Below are 13046 nucleotides of genomic sequence, written 5' to 3' on the forward strand. Positions count from 1 at the left end.
GTGCAACCGCGCTCCCGCCCTTCCCCGCCGCCCGGCCCGCGCCGCCGCTGCCCCGCCCCGCCTGGAGCCCGCCGCGGGAAAGGTGGCGCGGACCGCGGACGGCGGCGGGGCCCAGCGCGGGCAGAGGTCTCCACGGCCCCCTTTGGAGGCTTGGATGAGTTTCGTCCCCTGGAAAGTTTGCGTTTCTGACGCCCTAACTCTCGAGACTCCGTTGCAGTAATTGCCACGGCAGCGACGATATTAGGCACGGCCACCCCTTTTCTTTCGTTACTTATTGATGCCTCCTTCTGGGTTTTTCTTCGCATCAGCCCTTGATGACATAGCATGGTCCCCCTTTTGCATGGGGGGAACCCGAAGCCCCGAGCGGCAGTGAGTGGGTCGGGGGCGCACCGGCAGAGCGCGGGCTCCCGCACCGCCCCGGCTCGCGTACTGCACGTGGACGTCTGCGCCGCCCCCACCGAGTGAGGCTCAGGCACCCGAAGCGTCTGGAGTTGTTTTGAGGCTGTCCTCGCGTTATCTACTTCGCAGCGGGTAGGGGACCAGTGTCCCCGCACCTGTGACTGTGAAACTTTTTTTTTTTTTAAACCCGGTGTTTAAGTTCAGGAAGAACTCAGGGCTCCCCTGTACTGGGTGTGCCTGGATTTCAAGTTCTATTCAGGTGGGCTGTGACCTTGGCACTGGTCCATGTCCTCACAAATGGTTTTCTGGTAGCACCTGGACATCTTTCCTCCTTTCTTCTCTGCCAGGAGTAAATAGATCAGCTTTCATTCTCTAGGGAGGACAAAGATGTAGTTTACAGATGTTAGTTGAGGTCACAGTCATGAAACTTTCTCAGTTTTCATCTCCCCCGACCAGCATGTATTTAAAATGTGTGTTTTGACCGGCTAGGAAAGTGGTTTACATCGTTTATGTTGCTTTGAATGACCCTGAATGACACATAATTAATTCACCAGTCAAGTTGTAAGCATTCAAAGCATTTGGGTTTATTTCTGTTAATCCTTCTTGGAGTTGTAAGGAAACGTGGGTGACTTGACAACCTCCTTTTGAGGTCACAGTCCTTTTCATTAGGTATAATTTTGTATCTTCAGAATGATTTGGAAAGAAATTGTCTCTTCTGAAAGCTGATGGATTCAGTCAAGTTTTTAAAATAAAAGGCATCCAGTCTGAGTTCTGTAGACTCATGAAATATGGAAAAGAAAAGCAAGAATCCTTCACTAAAAGACAGTCCCTCCCACCAGCAAAGGAGTGGGGCGGGAGGTTGAGGGTGTTTGGGAAGGTCATTTAATTAAAAAATTGAGATTTTTTAGTTCACTGCTTCAGGACTGGTTGGTAAAAATATTGCCACTAAAACACCTACTGCTACAAAATCCAGGAAACTTAACAAAAACCCTGCTTTCACTTTGTTACATCAATCTGTTTTTCCCTTTTATAAATACATGGCATTTTTCAATTGTAGGTCACCTGGGGTGACGTCGGAACCATAAAATGCAAGGCTTAGGAATCTTTATTTTTTAACAAGTGCCTCAGGTGATTTTATGGTCAAGCAAATGAGGACACCTGTACTAGGTGATGCTTTCACCAAGCTAAAGGCAGCCAATAACCACCTTTTTTTTTTTCTTGTTTAAATGAAAGAATGTGAAATTCACCTGCATCCATAGCTTCATTACACGTTATCCTTTGCTCCGGTGTAGGGAGAGGATCCCGGGCCTTATATTGGTCCTGATTTCTTCAGATTCCCTCATAGCACGTTTTCTACGAGGCCCAACATAAACCGAATTTACCAGACCTCTGATTGTACAGGAAATCTTGCAGAACAAAGAAAAAGCAATAGGTATGTGGCTTTGGCTTTCCTTTCCAGTTCTATGCAGTGGAAAATGCTCTAATCTGCGTCTTGGTTGCTTAGGTTTGATAGTTAAGCAGTGTAGTTATCTGCCTGATCTGTTATCTGCATGGTCTGTTCAACGCTAAGGTGCCCATGGCTATGTAAGAAATATTTGTTCATGATGCTGATAAGCTTATAAACCAACTCAGTCATAACTGGGAACACCAGTTCCTCACATGTAATGTGTAGGAACAGTGTTTATACTGAAGGATTAAGATTATTAAGTCACTTGGCAAGCTGAAAGCAGGTTTTATTTGATCAAGAAATTCAGTTTTTTGTTTTTTTGTTTTTTGGGTTATTATTATTTTTTTAATCGGAGTCTGGCTCTGTGGCCCAGGCTGGAGTGCAGTGGCGCGATCTCAGCTCACTGCAAGCTCCACCTCCCAGGTTCATGCCATACTCCTGCCTCAGCCTCCCGAGTAGCTGGGACTACAGGCACCCACTACAATGCCCGGCTAAATTTTTGTATTTTTGTATTTTTTTTTTTTTGGTAGAGACGGGGTTTCACCATGTTAGCTAAAATGGTCTCAATCTCCTGACCTCATGATCCAAAAGTGCTGGGATTACAGGCATGAGCCACCACGCCCCGGCCTAGTTCAGTTTTATTAACAGATCATGACCATTTCTTCTCCTTTTTCCCCAAGTCCTTGACTTTTGCGTTGCTTATTGGTCTAGTTTTCCAATGGTGAGGAGGAAAAGGGAGTGAGGTCTGGAATATGTGATTTGTAGTAATGATCAGGTCTCTTTCTTTGACCCTGACCATTGGCTTGGTCTGGTGAACTGCAGGGCATGTCTATGAAGCAGAAATACCAGGGTCTTTTTTTTGTTGTTGTTGTTTTTTCATGAACCATTAAACTAGAACCCTCCAGGGCCACAGCACCCTGGGCTGTGTCTGGCACATAGTAAGTACCCTGGAGATTTATAGGCACTTTTTCCCCTTGCTTTGTCAATTCCTAAAAGCTCAGTGGTATTTTCTTATAAGAAAGTTCTCAATGGAGGCTGGGTGTGGTGGCTCAGGGCTGTAATCCCTGCACTTTGGGAGGCCAAGGCAGGTGGATGCTTGAGCTCAGGAGTTCGAGACCAGCCTGGCAACATGGTGAGACTTTGTCTCTACAAAAAAAAAAAAATTAGCCAGGCATGGTATGGTGTGGTGCATGCTTGTAGTCCCAGCTACTTGGGAGGCTGAGATGGGAGGATTGTTTTGAGCCCCTGGAGGTTGAGGCTGCAGTGAGCTAAGATTGCACTACTGCACTCCAGCCTGGGCAACAGAGTGAGAACCTATAAAAACAGACACAAGAAAACTCACAAGTTCTCACAGAGTTTATCCAGTGCCCCCTCTCCAAGGTGCATGCCAGTAATTTCAGATTCTGGTTTCCTAGATGTACAGTTCTGTAGCACTGTGGAGCCACCATTTAATGTCCAACAAACAACTTCAGAATATAGGAGCACAGATTATTTTTTCCCCTTTAGGAGACCATGAAAATACACTGGTCATTGATCTCCGCTGCTGTTAGCATAACTGGTATGTGTATGATCGTTCTCTTTGGAAATGCGATTGCAGAAGAGCTGCTTATCATTGTTGTCATATGTATTATTTAATAAGAGGATGCTAAACCCTTGGATGTTTCCAGGAAGGGAATACTCTAATGTCTTTGCATCTTTGTGATATCCTGCCACCTCAGATCTAGGTCCATCACTGTTCTTTTCTACTTCCCAGAAAAGTGGACAGCAGCTAACAAAATCAAGCCCGTTATGAACTGTGATCCACAAATGTGCACTGGGCAAGTTGCAAGAGCATTTTTAAAAATTCTTTTCCATCCTTTTATAATAACCTCATTTAATTTTGTGGTTGTTTTAGTCACTATGTCCAGGCATTCCTTTATGAAACGTGTTTTCTTTGGAGTGTTTTTTCTTTTCTTTTTTTAGACAGTTTCGCTTTCTCCAGGCAGGAGTGCAGTGGTGGGATCTTGGCTCAATGCAATCTCTGCCTCCCCGGTTCAAGTGATTCTTCTGCCTTAGGCTCCTGAGTAGCTGGGATTACAAGCGTGCACCACCATGCCTGGCTAATTTTTGTATTTTTAGTAGATACGGGGTTTCACCATATTGCCCAGACTGGTCTAGAACTCCTGACCTCAAGTGATCTGCTCGCCTTGACCTCCCAAAGTGCTGGGATTATAGACGTGAGCCACCGTGACCAGCCTTTTTAAACTTTTTTCTTTTTCTTTTCTTTTTTTTTTAAGCTTTTAAAAAAAATCTGGGCTGTCTCTTGGCTGGTATTACTGAATATCTATCTACATTGTTATACTGCTAATGGATACTCACTAGGCCCTGGAAAATTCTGAGATACCTTCTGAATCATCAAAGACATGACAAATTGGCATCATCTTAACCTTAAGCATGTTTTATTGTTGGCAAGTGAATAATCCATGTCATGTTAACGCAGTGATTCCATATGAATTAGAATATTTGCTCAAAACCACCCATTCCCCGCTGCTGGCAGACTCTCAATGGGGTGACAGCCCTCTAGGAAAAGGGCTTCATGATGGCTCCGCTGTGAGGCAGACCAGGTTCAAGTCTCAAAGCTGTCCCTCCCTTAGTCCCCCCTGGCTGAGTGTTTCTGTACAAGTTATTCCCTGCACTCTCACTTCCCCATCTCTCAAAAAGGAATTACCAGCACTCATCTTTCAGGACTCTGAGAGGCTTAAAGACAGCACCTGATGCTAGAAGGTGCTCAACAAGCAAAGGCTGTGTTTCCAGATGACTGTGTTTCTGATGGCGCTTCTCCTTGTTCTGTAGCTAGATTGGCCCCCAAAAAAGTAAAAAATAATCAAGTTGGCTGGGTTCACACCTGTAATCCCAGCACTTTGGGAAAGCGAGGTCAGCAGATCACTTGAGCCCAGGAATTCGAGACCAGCTTGGGCCACATGGTAAAACCTCATCTCTACAAAAAATACAAAAATTAGCCAGGTGTGGTGGCGTGCGTCTGTAGTTCCAGCTACTCAGGAGGCTGAGGTAGGAGGATCGCTTGAGCCCAGGAGGCGGAGGCTGCAGTGAGCCATGATCGTGCCACTGCACTCCAGCCTGGGCTACGATCAAGACCGTCTCAAAAATAAAATAAAAAATACTCAGGGCCCTTGTCTTCTGTCCTGAATCCATCACCTCACCCAATCTAAGACCTTGCCTTCATTTTCCATCAGGAAATTCCATTCACCAATCACCAATCAGGGAAAAGCTGTCTTGCCTCTGAATTCTATAGCTGATTGAATTTGGCCACTTTGTATATCTCTTTTAGTGTTATTTTCTTATATCGTGCAGGATTATTGCTCTAGTCCTTGAACCTATGTTGTGGGTGCAGTTATGTATAATTCCATATCTAATCTGGGTCTACATTATTAGACTGGGACTATTACTGTATTCTATATTCTATTATCTTTGTATTTGTTTTTCTGTTTTTTCAAATCAGGGATCCTGAGCCAGAGAACTACAGACCACATTCAGCCACAGACAGGCTTTGTCTGGCTCACAGGTTTTCTTTTTAAAAATTTGAATTAGATGCCAGCATTTTAAAATTCTACACGTTGGGTTTTTTCTTTAAAAATCGGAAAGTTGGCCACACTAGGCCCACGATCCCTCAAGATAGCTATCAGCTAGGACCAAGTGCAGCTCGTCTCCTGTTACAGGGCTGGTCCCAGGGTTTTCAGTATGCCCCAGACCCCACCAGTCCTTATCACCCAATCCCAAGACTTGGGCCTTTGCCATTTGTCTTGGAACATGTCTTTCTTTGGTCTTATAATACAGTGGAGACAAAAATAAAATATTTTCTGTGTCCATGTTGCTGTCACAATTTCAGAAAAATTGTCAGTAGCTAATAAAAAGAATAAGCTATCCTTTCAACAGTGTGCTAAGTTCTGTACATCTTATTCTGACTTCCTGATGATGCTGTGAGGTGGGTGTTTGGCGCTCTTGCTTTGTTTAGACTTGAATTTCAAATAAGTATATTCTTCTGTGTAATGCATTTTGAAATTCATGGTAACTTTTGATTGGAATAATATCTTCGTGGAATAAACTAAGACAAAAGAGTGTTACATGAAAATGCATAACTTGTCTGCATGCTTCAAGCCACCTCTTTTTTATGTCACAGATTGATTTACATGGGGGGGGGAGCTCTTCCTTTGTCCACAAAAGGGCCTTTTTAAATAGTTCGTTGCTCAACAGAGAATCCAAACTTGTACTTTTCACTGCAAACAGCTTTATCCTGCAAACACCCAGCAACCCTGAGTGGTTTTAAAGAACTGCTTAGAGAACCTTCTTGCAGTCTTATCACTATTGTGTGTTCAGATCATGCTCACCAGTAACAAAAAAGCGGCATGTTCACTTACCAACAGCCCATTCCCAAGGTTCTAGATGGGGCTTTTCCCATCTCTGCCCATTTGTGTCTGAAGTGAGGTGAACGTGAAACCGTGGCATATAAACTTGTTCCAGTGTAGCACTCCCCAGATACTTGCCTCCTAACAATCCTGGCTGTTTGTTTTAGAAATGGTAATGTATCATTGTAACAAATTATACTTAAAAATCATTTAGTGTGAAATTGCAGATTAATCCCATAGGGACGGGGTATTAACAATCCCCCAGCCTTTTGGAGCATACAGATGGTGAATCTGGGATTTACAATAGGAACAATCGCTGATTACATGCATGGGTGTAACGGACAAAAAGACCTCCACAACTTGGGCCTGAAGAATACGGTGGAGGTCCTAGCGCCTGACTTGTTTGGGACCCTCAGGTCCCTAAGAATGTGTGTTTCATCACCTTGCATTTGTGAAATTCTGTGGTCTGTTCTGTGAGCTTTGAAACCTACCAAGTGCGTATATAGAAATGTTCTTTCAGTGTGCTTAGCTTTAGTGCTTAGATTCCATTCGAATTTCTTTAAAGAGCAACTGCACAGTGGAGGAGGCAGTGAGGGTTTGGTAGATGTGCTCTGCTGATAGTTCATTATCAAAACCAATACCTGCAGATTCACTAATCATCAGGAAGGAAGTTGCCATGCATTGCATGAGCTGGGATGTGTTGATTGCCTCAAAAATTAATCTGCCCTTGAGATGAAAAGGACTGACTCTGAAGTACAATTCTCCTGATTTTGAAACTGTCACTTGCCTGAGTCACTGTAAACTCCATGACATGCTTGATGTTGAGAATGAAAATGGCACGCTTATACACACAATCTTGAACGCCGATCACTTTACAGTAGTGGCCAGCCAGTATGTGCTGGAGACTGAGATAACCAAGTAATAATAAGTCTGTTTCCATTTAAATAATTTAATGTTTTAAAGAAACGGTGTCTCATTACCCAATTGTTCACTGAAAATTTAAATCAGAGAATAACCATTTCGATAGTAATTTAAGTTCAAATAAGTTCTCCTAATCTCTGTTTGATTTCAGATGCAAAGATGAGAAATAGCTTTGCAATCAGGAGAATACATTCTCAGAGAAAAACACACTTCTCCTGGCCTTTTTCAGGGTTTCTCAAGAAACCCTTTATTCCAATGAGCTGTTGTTTATCCTAAATATTCTTTTTCCACCCACCTTTTTGATGTAGGGCTCACAGCAAAATAAAAGTACAGGCGATGTTGCACCTGAATGTCTGTGTCTGGCTGAAGACAGAGCTTCGTTTCCTTTTAGGGATATGGCCTCCACCCTGGTTTTATGACTTATCCCTGAACCCAGCCAGGGATTTGGGACAGCGTTGGACCAGCTGAGTGTTAATGACAATGTCCTCTCTATTGGACCAATTAATTATCCTCCCAGAAGGGTTTTACAGCTCTGTCTTGAGAGGATGCTTGTAAGCTTCTCAGGGTAATTCTAGAGGTGATGTGCAACTGGTCCTCATTTCAACTGTGTCTCTCAGGCACTGGGTGTTTCAGGCACCAGGTTCGGATAACATCTTGTTCAGAATGACCAGGGTAGCCTTTATTGTCACGGTTATCAATGACATTTATGACATTGTGCAGCAAGATTTATTCCCTGGAAAAAGTCTGTTTCTATCAGGTTTAAAACATACATTAAAGTATCGAACAAAACATATAGTTGTTGGTACATAGCTTAAAAAAGCAAGAAGTGGTCAAAGCTGAACAAATTTAGGTTAGAACCCAAAGTCTAAAACAAGTATCTGTGAGTAAATGCTGCTTAAAGAAATATTTACATGGAGGAGAAGAAACAAATATTTCTTAGAATCCCAATGTAGCCATATTTCTTATGCTACATTGGAACAAGTTTATATTTATTATAAAACAAATATTTCTTATAAAAGAGTTTATAAATATTCCTTATAAATGTAGATGCTCCTTCCCCTAGGAAGTGAAGGCTAATTTTCCCTTCACTCCTTCCCTTCACTGTTTGGCTGGTCTTGGTGACCGGCCTCCAAAGAACAGAGTATGGAGAGGAATAAAAAGTAGCTTTGCAGTGGAGCAGGTTGGCACACATGACCTTGACCAGGTGATAAAGGTTAAGGTCAGCAGCGGTGTCAGTGGCTCTCATGCTTCCCCGGTGAATGATGAAGGCAGAGAGGTGCTTCACCTCCATGCTTTTCTTCCCCAAAATCTATAACCCCAGTCAACTCATGAGGAAAAACATCGACAACCCCAAGTTGAGGCACATTCTACAATAGACCGGACCAACACACTCCAAAATTGTCAAGGTCATGAAAAACAAGGAAAGCAGGAGACACTGTCCCAGAGCAGAAGCGACTGGGCGGGCATGACAGTGAAATGCAATGCGGTGCCCTGGGTTGGATCCTGCAGCAGGAAGAGAACATTTCTGGGGAAGGTGGTAAAGTCCAAATCAGGTCTGGAGTTTAGATAGGAATGTGCCAAAGTGGATGTCTTACTTGTGAGAAATGTACCATAGTCATGTGAAATGATGGACGGGAGTGAGGGGAGGGGAAGTCAGGTGCGAGGCATTTGGGAACTCTCTGTATTTTCTTTGTAACTTTTCTGTCATTCTAAAATCATTCAAAACCAAGAAGTATATTTCATCAAGAAAATGATACATCCATGTTCTAAGCGTATACCTAAAACAATGGAAAGCAGGATCTCAAAGAGATATTTGCATATTCATGTTCATAGCAGCATTATTCACAATAACCAAAAGTGGAAGCAGCCCAACAACCCAACTGCCCATCAACAGATGAATGGAGAAACACAACGTGGCATTGCCATGCAATGGAATATTATTCAGTCTTAACAAGGAAATTCAGGCACACGCAAGAGCATGGATGAACTTTGAAGATGTTACACGAAGGGAAATAAACTAGTCACAAAGACAGACTGCATTATTCTACTTAGATATGCAGAGTAGTCAGACTCAGAAACAGAATGGTAGTTGTCAGGGGGGTTGGGGGAAAGGAAAAAAGGGGAGTGCTTGTTTAACAGGTATAGAGTTTCCAATTTTCAAGATGAAAAACTTCTGGAGATCTGGTGACAAGGTGAATGTAACACTAATGAACTGTACACTTAGAATGGGTAAGTTGGTAAATTTTGTTAGGTGGTGTTTTTTTTTTTTTACCACAATTAAATCAAGGAAATGAATATAACAATTATACAAGTTAGGAAAACCTTTGCTTACCATGAGAAAGGCCTATGGCAAGAGTTCTCAGTCTTGGTGTTAAAGACATTTGGGGCTGGATCATTCTTTGTTTGGGGGCACTTTCTGAGCATTGTGGGATGTTTAGTGACTCCCTGGGTTCTAGCCACTAGATGTTAGATGTTGCCCACATCATGACGAGCAAAACTATCTCCAGATAATGATAAACGTTCCGTGGGGCTCAGGAGCAAAATTGCCCCCAGCTTAGAACCACTGGCCTTAGAACACTGGAGAGGAAACAAAACAGATTTTTTAAATTACTAAATTGGCTAGACTTTCATAGCCTAATATGGTAGCGTTAACCCACAGGGGGCTGTGTAAATTTAAAATAAAATTTATTGGCCAGGCATAGTGGTTTATGCCTGCAATCTCAATGCTTTAAGAGACTGAGGTGGGAAGATCGCTTGAGCCCAGGAGTTTGAGACCAGCCTGGGCAACTGAGAGATTGTTTCTACAAAAAATAAAAATTAAAAATAGTTGGGCATGGTGGGAGGTTCCTGTAGTCCCAGCTACTTGGGAAGCAGAGGTAGGAGGATCACTTGAGCCCAGGAGTTTGAGGTTGTAGGGAGCTGTTATTGTACCACTGCACTCCAGACTGGGTGACAGAGCAAGACTCTGTCTCAAAAGAAAAACTGGCCAGACATGAGGGCTTATGCCTGTAATCCCAGCACTCTGGGAGGCTAAGGTGAGGGGATCACTTGAGGACAGGAGTTCTAGACTACCCTGGCCAACATGATGAAACCCCATCTCTATTAAAAATACCAAAAAAAAAAAAAAAAAAAAAAAGCCAGGTGTGGTAGCATATGCCTGTAATCTCAGCTATTTGGGAGGCTCAGCCAGGAGAATCGCTTGAACCTGGGAGGCAGAGGTTGCAGTGAGCAGAGATTGCACCACTGCACTCCAGCCTGGGCAACAGAGCATGACTCTGTTTCAAAAAAAAAGAAAAAATGCTTTTGTATGTGAAGAAAAATAAGTTATTGCCTCATTTCATATACAAAGGTAAATGCTAGAAGGGTTAGAAGACAAAGATTAATATCAGTCCGAAACAATATATAATATAGAAGAATATTGGGTAGGACTTGTTAAAGAAGATCCTTGGCTGAGCGTGGTGGCTCAAGCCTGTAATCCCAGCACTTTGAGAGGCTGAAGCGGGCGCATCATGAGGTCAAGAGATCCAGACCATCCTGGCCAACATGGTGAAAACCTGTCTCTACTAAAAATATAAAAATTAGCCGGGCATGGTGGTGGGTGCCTGTAATCCCAGCTACTTGAGAGGCTGAGGCAGGAGAATCGCTTGAACCCAGGAGGCGGAGGTTGCAGTGAGCCAAGATCGTGCCAATGCACTCCAGCCTAGGTGACAAAGCAAGACTCCATCTCCAAAAAAAAAAAAAAAAGTCACCCCTGCAATCCTAGCCCTTTGGGAGGCCGAGGCGGGCAGATCACGATGTCAGTAGATCTAGACCATCCTGGCCAACATGGTGAAACCCCATCTCTACTAAACATGCAAAAATTAACTGGGCATGGTGGTGTGTGCTTGTGGTCCTGGCTACCTGGGAGGCTGAGGCAGGAGAATCGCTTGAATCCAGGAGGTGGAGGTTGCGGTAAACTGAGATTGTGCCACTGCACAGCAGCCTGGGTGACAGAGCGAGACTCTGTCTCAAAAAACAAAAAAAGACAACAAAAAACTATACCCATAATGAATTGTCTGTAATTCCCAGGGTCAGTTTCTTTATTGTGGAATCGGGACTTAACACGTGCAAAACAATCTGAGTATAGGATACCTTCTAGGTTTTTATCCTAGATCTTTTACAGTTTTCTCCCCTTACCAAATTTAATGGAAATTAACTCACAGACTGTCTTTGTAATACACACTGAAAGATGTCTATGCACTTGGGTTCCATTGGTTTGTCTGATGTTGAAATGAATTACTTAATTAAAACAGCAAGTGTCATGAGCACAAAAACAGAACATCCATGCATTTCTGTTCCCACCAGCTGAGTTGAATTCTTATGAGCTGCCTGTATTTGTTGGTGGGAACAGAAATGCACAGATGTTCTAGGGAGCCTGTTTCTCAAACTTGCCAGTGTCCTTAGGTCCCCTGGGGATCTTATTAAAAAGCAGATTCTGATTCAGTTAAGTCTGGGAGAGGATCTGGGGTTTTTCATTTCTAAGCGCTCCCAGAGGGTACTGATGCTGCTGGCCCCAGACCTAAGGTAAGAAAGTTCTAGAAGATCTACTGTTTTTGACAGTTCAGCATGCCTGGTAGCATCAGTGTGTCCAACAGGGTATGGAAAGCAGTAACGCGTCAGGGTTTGATTCATAGAGGTCAGTTAAGAAAGTCTATTCCTTATTGCTTCAGTTACTCTTGGGGAGTAATAAACCACCCCAAACTTAGTGGCATAAAAATCACCCTTTTATTCTCACCAACTTGGTGAGCAAGGAATTCAGAAAGTATATAATGGTTGGTCAGGTGTGGTGGCTAATGTTTGTAATCTCAACACTTTAGGAAGCTGAGGCGGGAGGATCCCTGGAGCCTAAGAGTTTGAAATTAGTCTGGGAAACATAGTGAGACCCTGACTCAAGAAAAAGAAAAAAAGAAAGTGTTCAACAGAGTTGGCTTGTCTTTAGTCCTCAATGTCTGGGGCCTCAGCGGGGAAGAGCCCAAGGCTGGGGTGGGAGTGACTTGATAGTTGATCTCAAGTCATCCTAAGACAGACTCACGGTCATGCCTGGCTCCTGGACTCGGGGGACTGGAGGATGAGGCCACCTGACCAGAATGCCTACAGGTGTCCTGTCCATGCGCTGGGCTTTCTTACAGCTTGGTGGCCTCAGGGGCCAGATCCTGCAATGGAAGCTCTGTCTTTGATCTAGCTCCGGAAGCCACACAGTGTCCCTTCTGCCACATTCTGTTGGTTACAAGTGAGTCACAAGCCACCTAGATTCAAGGGAGAGACTTACACTCTACCTTTTGATAGGGGAGTGGCAAGGTATAGAACAAGTAGGATGGGAGATACTGTTGTGAATATCTCTGGAAAATCTAATCTGCCAAACTTATTTTATAAGCTGCCCCTGCCATGATTAAGATACTTTTGACAAAACACCACACCTCTTCAACACGTCTCTTAGATATTAAAATTGTCTAATTGATATTAGGGTCTAAAATTCTGCTCAGGGAGCCAAGAGTGAAGATAATGGGTGAACACTGATTTCTTTCTAGATTTGTCACCTTATCTGAGAAAGCCTCCGATCCCATTTCTTTTTTTTTTCTTTTTTTTTTTTTAATTTATTTTTGGCCGGGCGCGGTGGCTCAAGCCTGTAATCCCAGCACTTTGGGAGGCCGAGACGGGGGGATCACGAGGTCAGGAGATCGAGACCATCCTGGCTAACACGGTGAAACCCCGTCTCTACTAAAAAATACAAAAAAAACTAGCCAGGCGAGGTGGCGGGCGTCTGTAGTCCCAGCTACTTGGGAGGCTGAGGCAGGAGAATGGCGTGAACCCGGGAGGCGGAGCTTGCAGTGAGCTGA

General features: G+C 43.6%; 1 protein-coding gene across 4 annotated transcripts in view; it reads left to right on the forward strand.

Moving 5' to 3' along the window:
* Positions 1 to 1654: 1654 nt before the first annotated feature.
* Positions 1655 to 13046, forward strand: part of MYO1H (myosin IH) — a 137875-nt gene continuing 126483 nt past the window's right edge. For 2 of the 4 annotated variants that reach the window (XM_077954912.1, XM_077954910.1), the window contains exons 1-2: positions 1795 to 1831; positions 3262 to 3404. The gene's annotated coding sequence lies outside the window, so the exon portion shown is untranslated. Of the gene's footprint in view, positions 1832 to 3261; positions 3405 to 13046 lie in introns of all 4 variants that reach the window. The other 2 variants (XM_077954911.1, XM_077954909.1) reach the window with 1 other exon arrangement.

This window comes from Macaca mulatta, chromosome 11 (genome assembly GCF_049350105.2).
Source record: "Macaca mulatta isolate MMU2019108-1 chromosome 11, T2T-MMU8v2.0, whole genome shotgun sequence".
NCBI lineage: Eukaryota > Metazoa > Chordata > Mammalia > Primates > Cercopithecidae > Macaca > Macaca mulatta.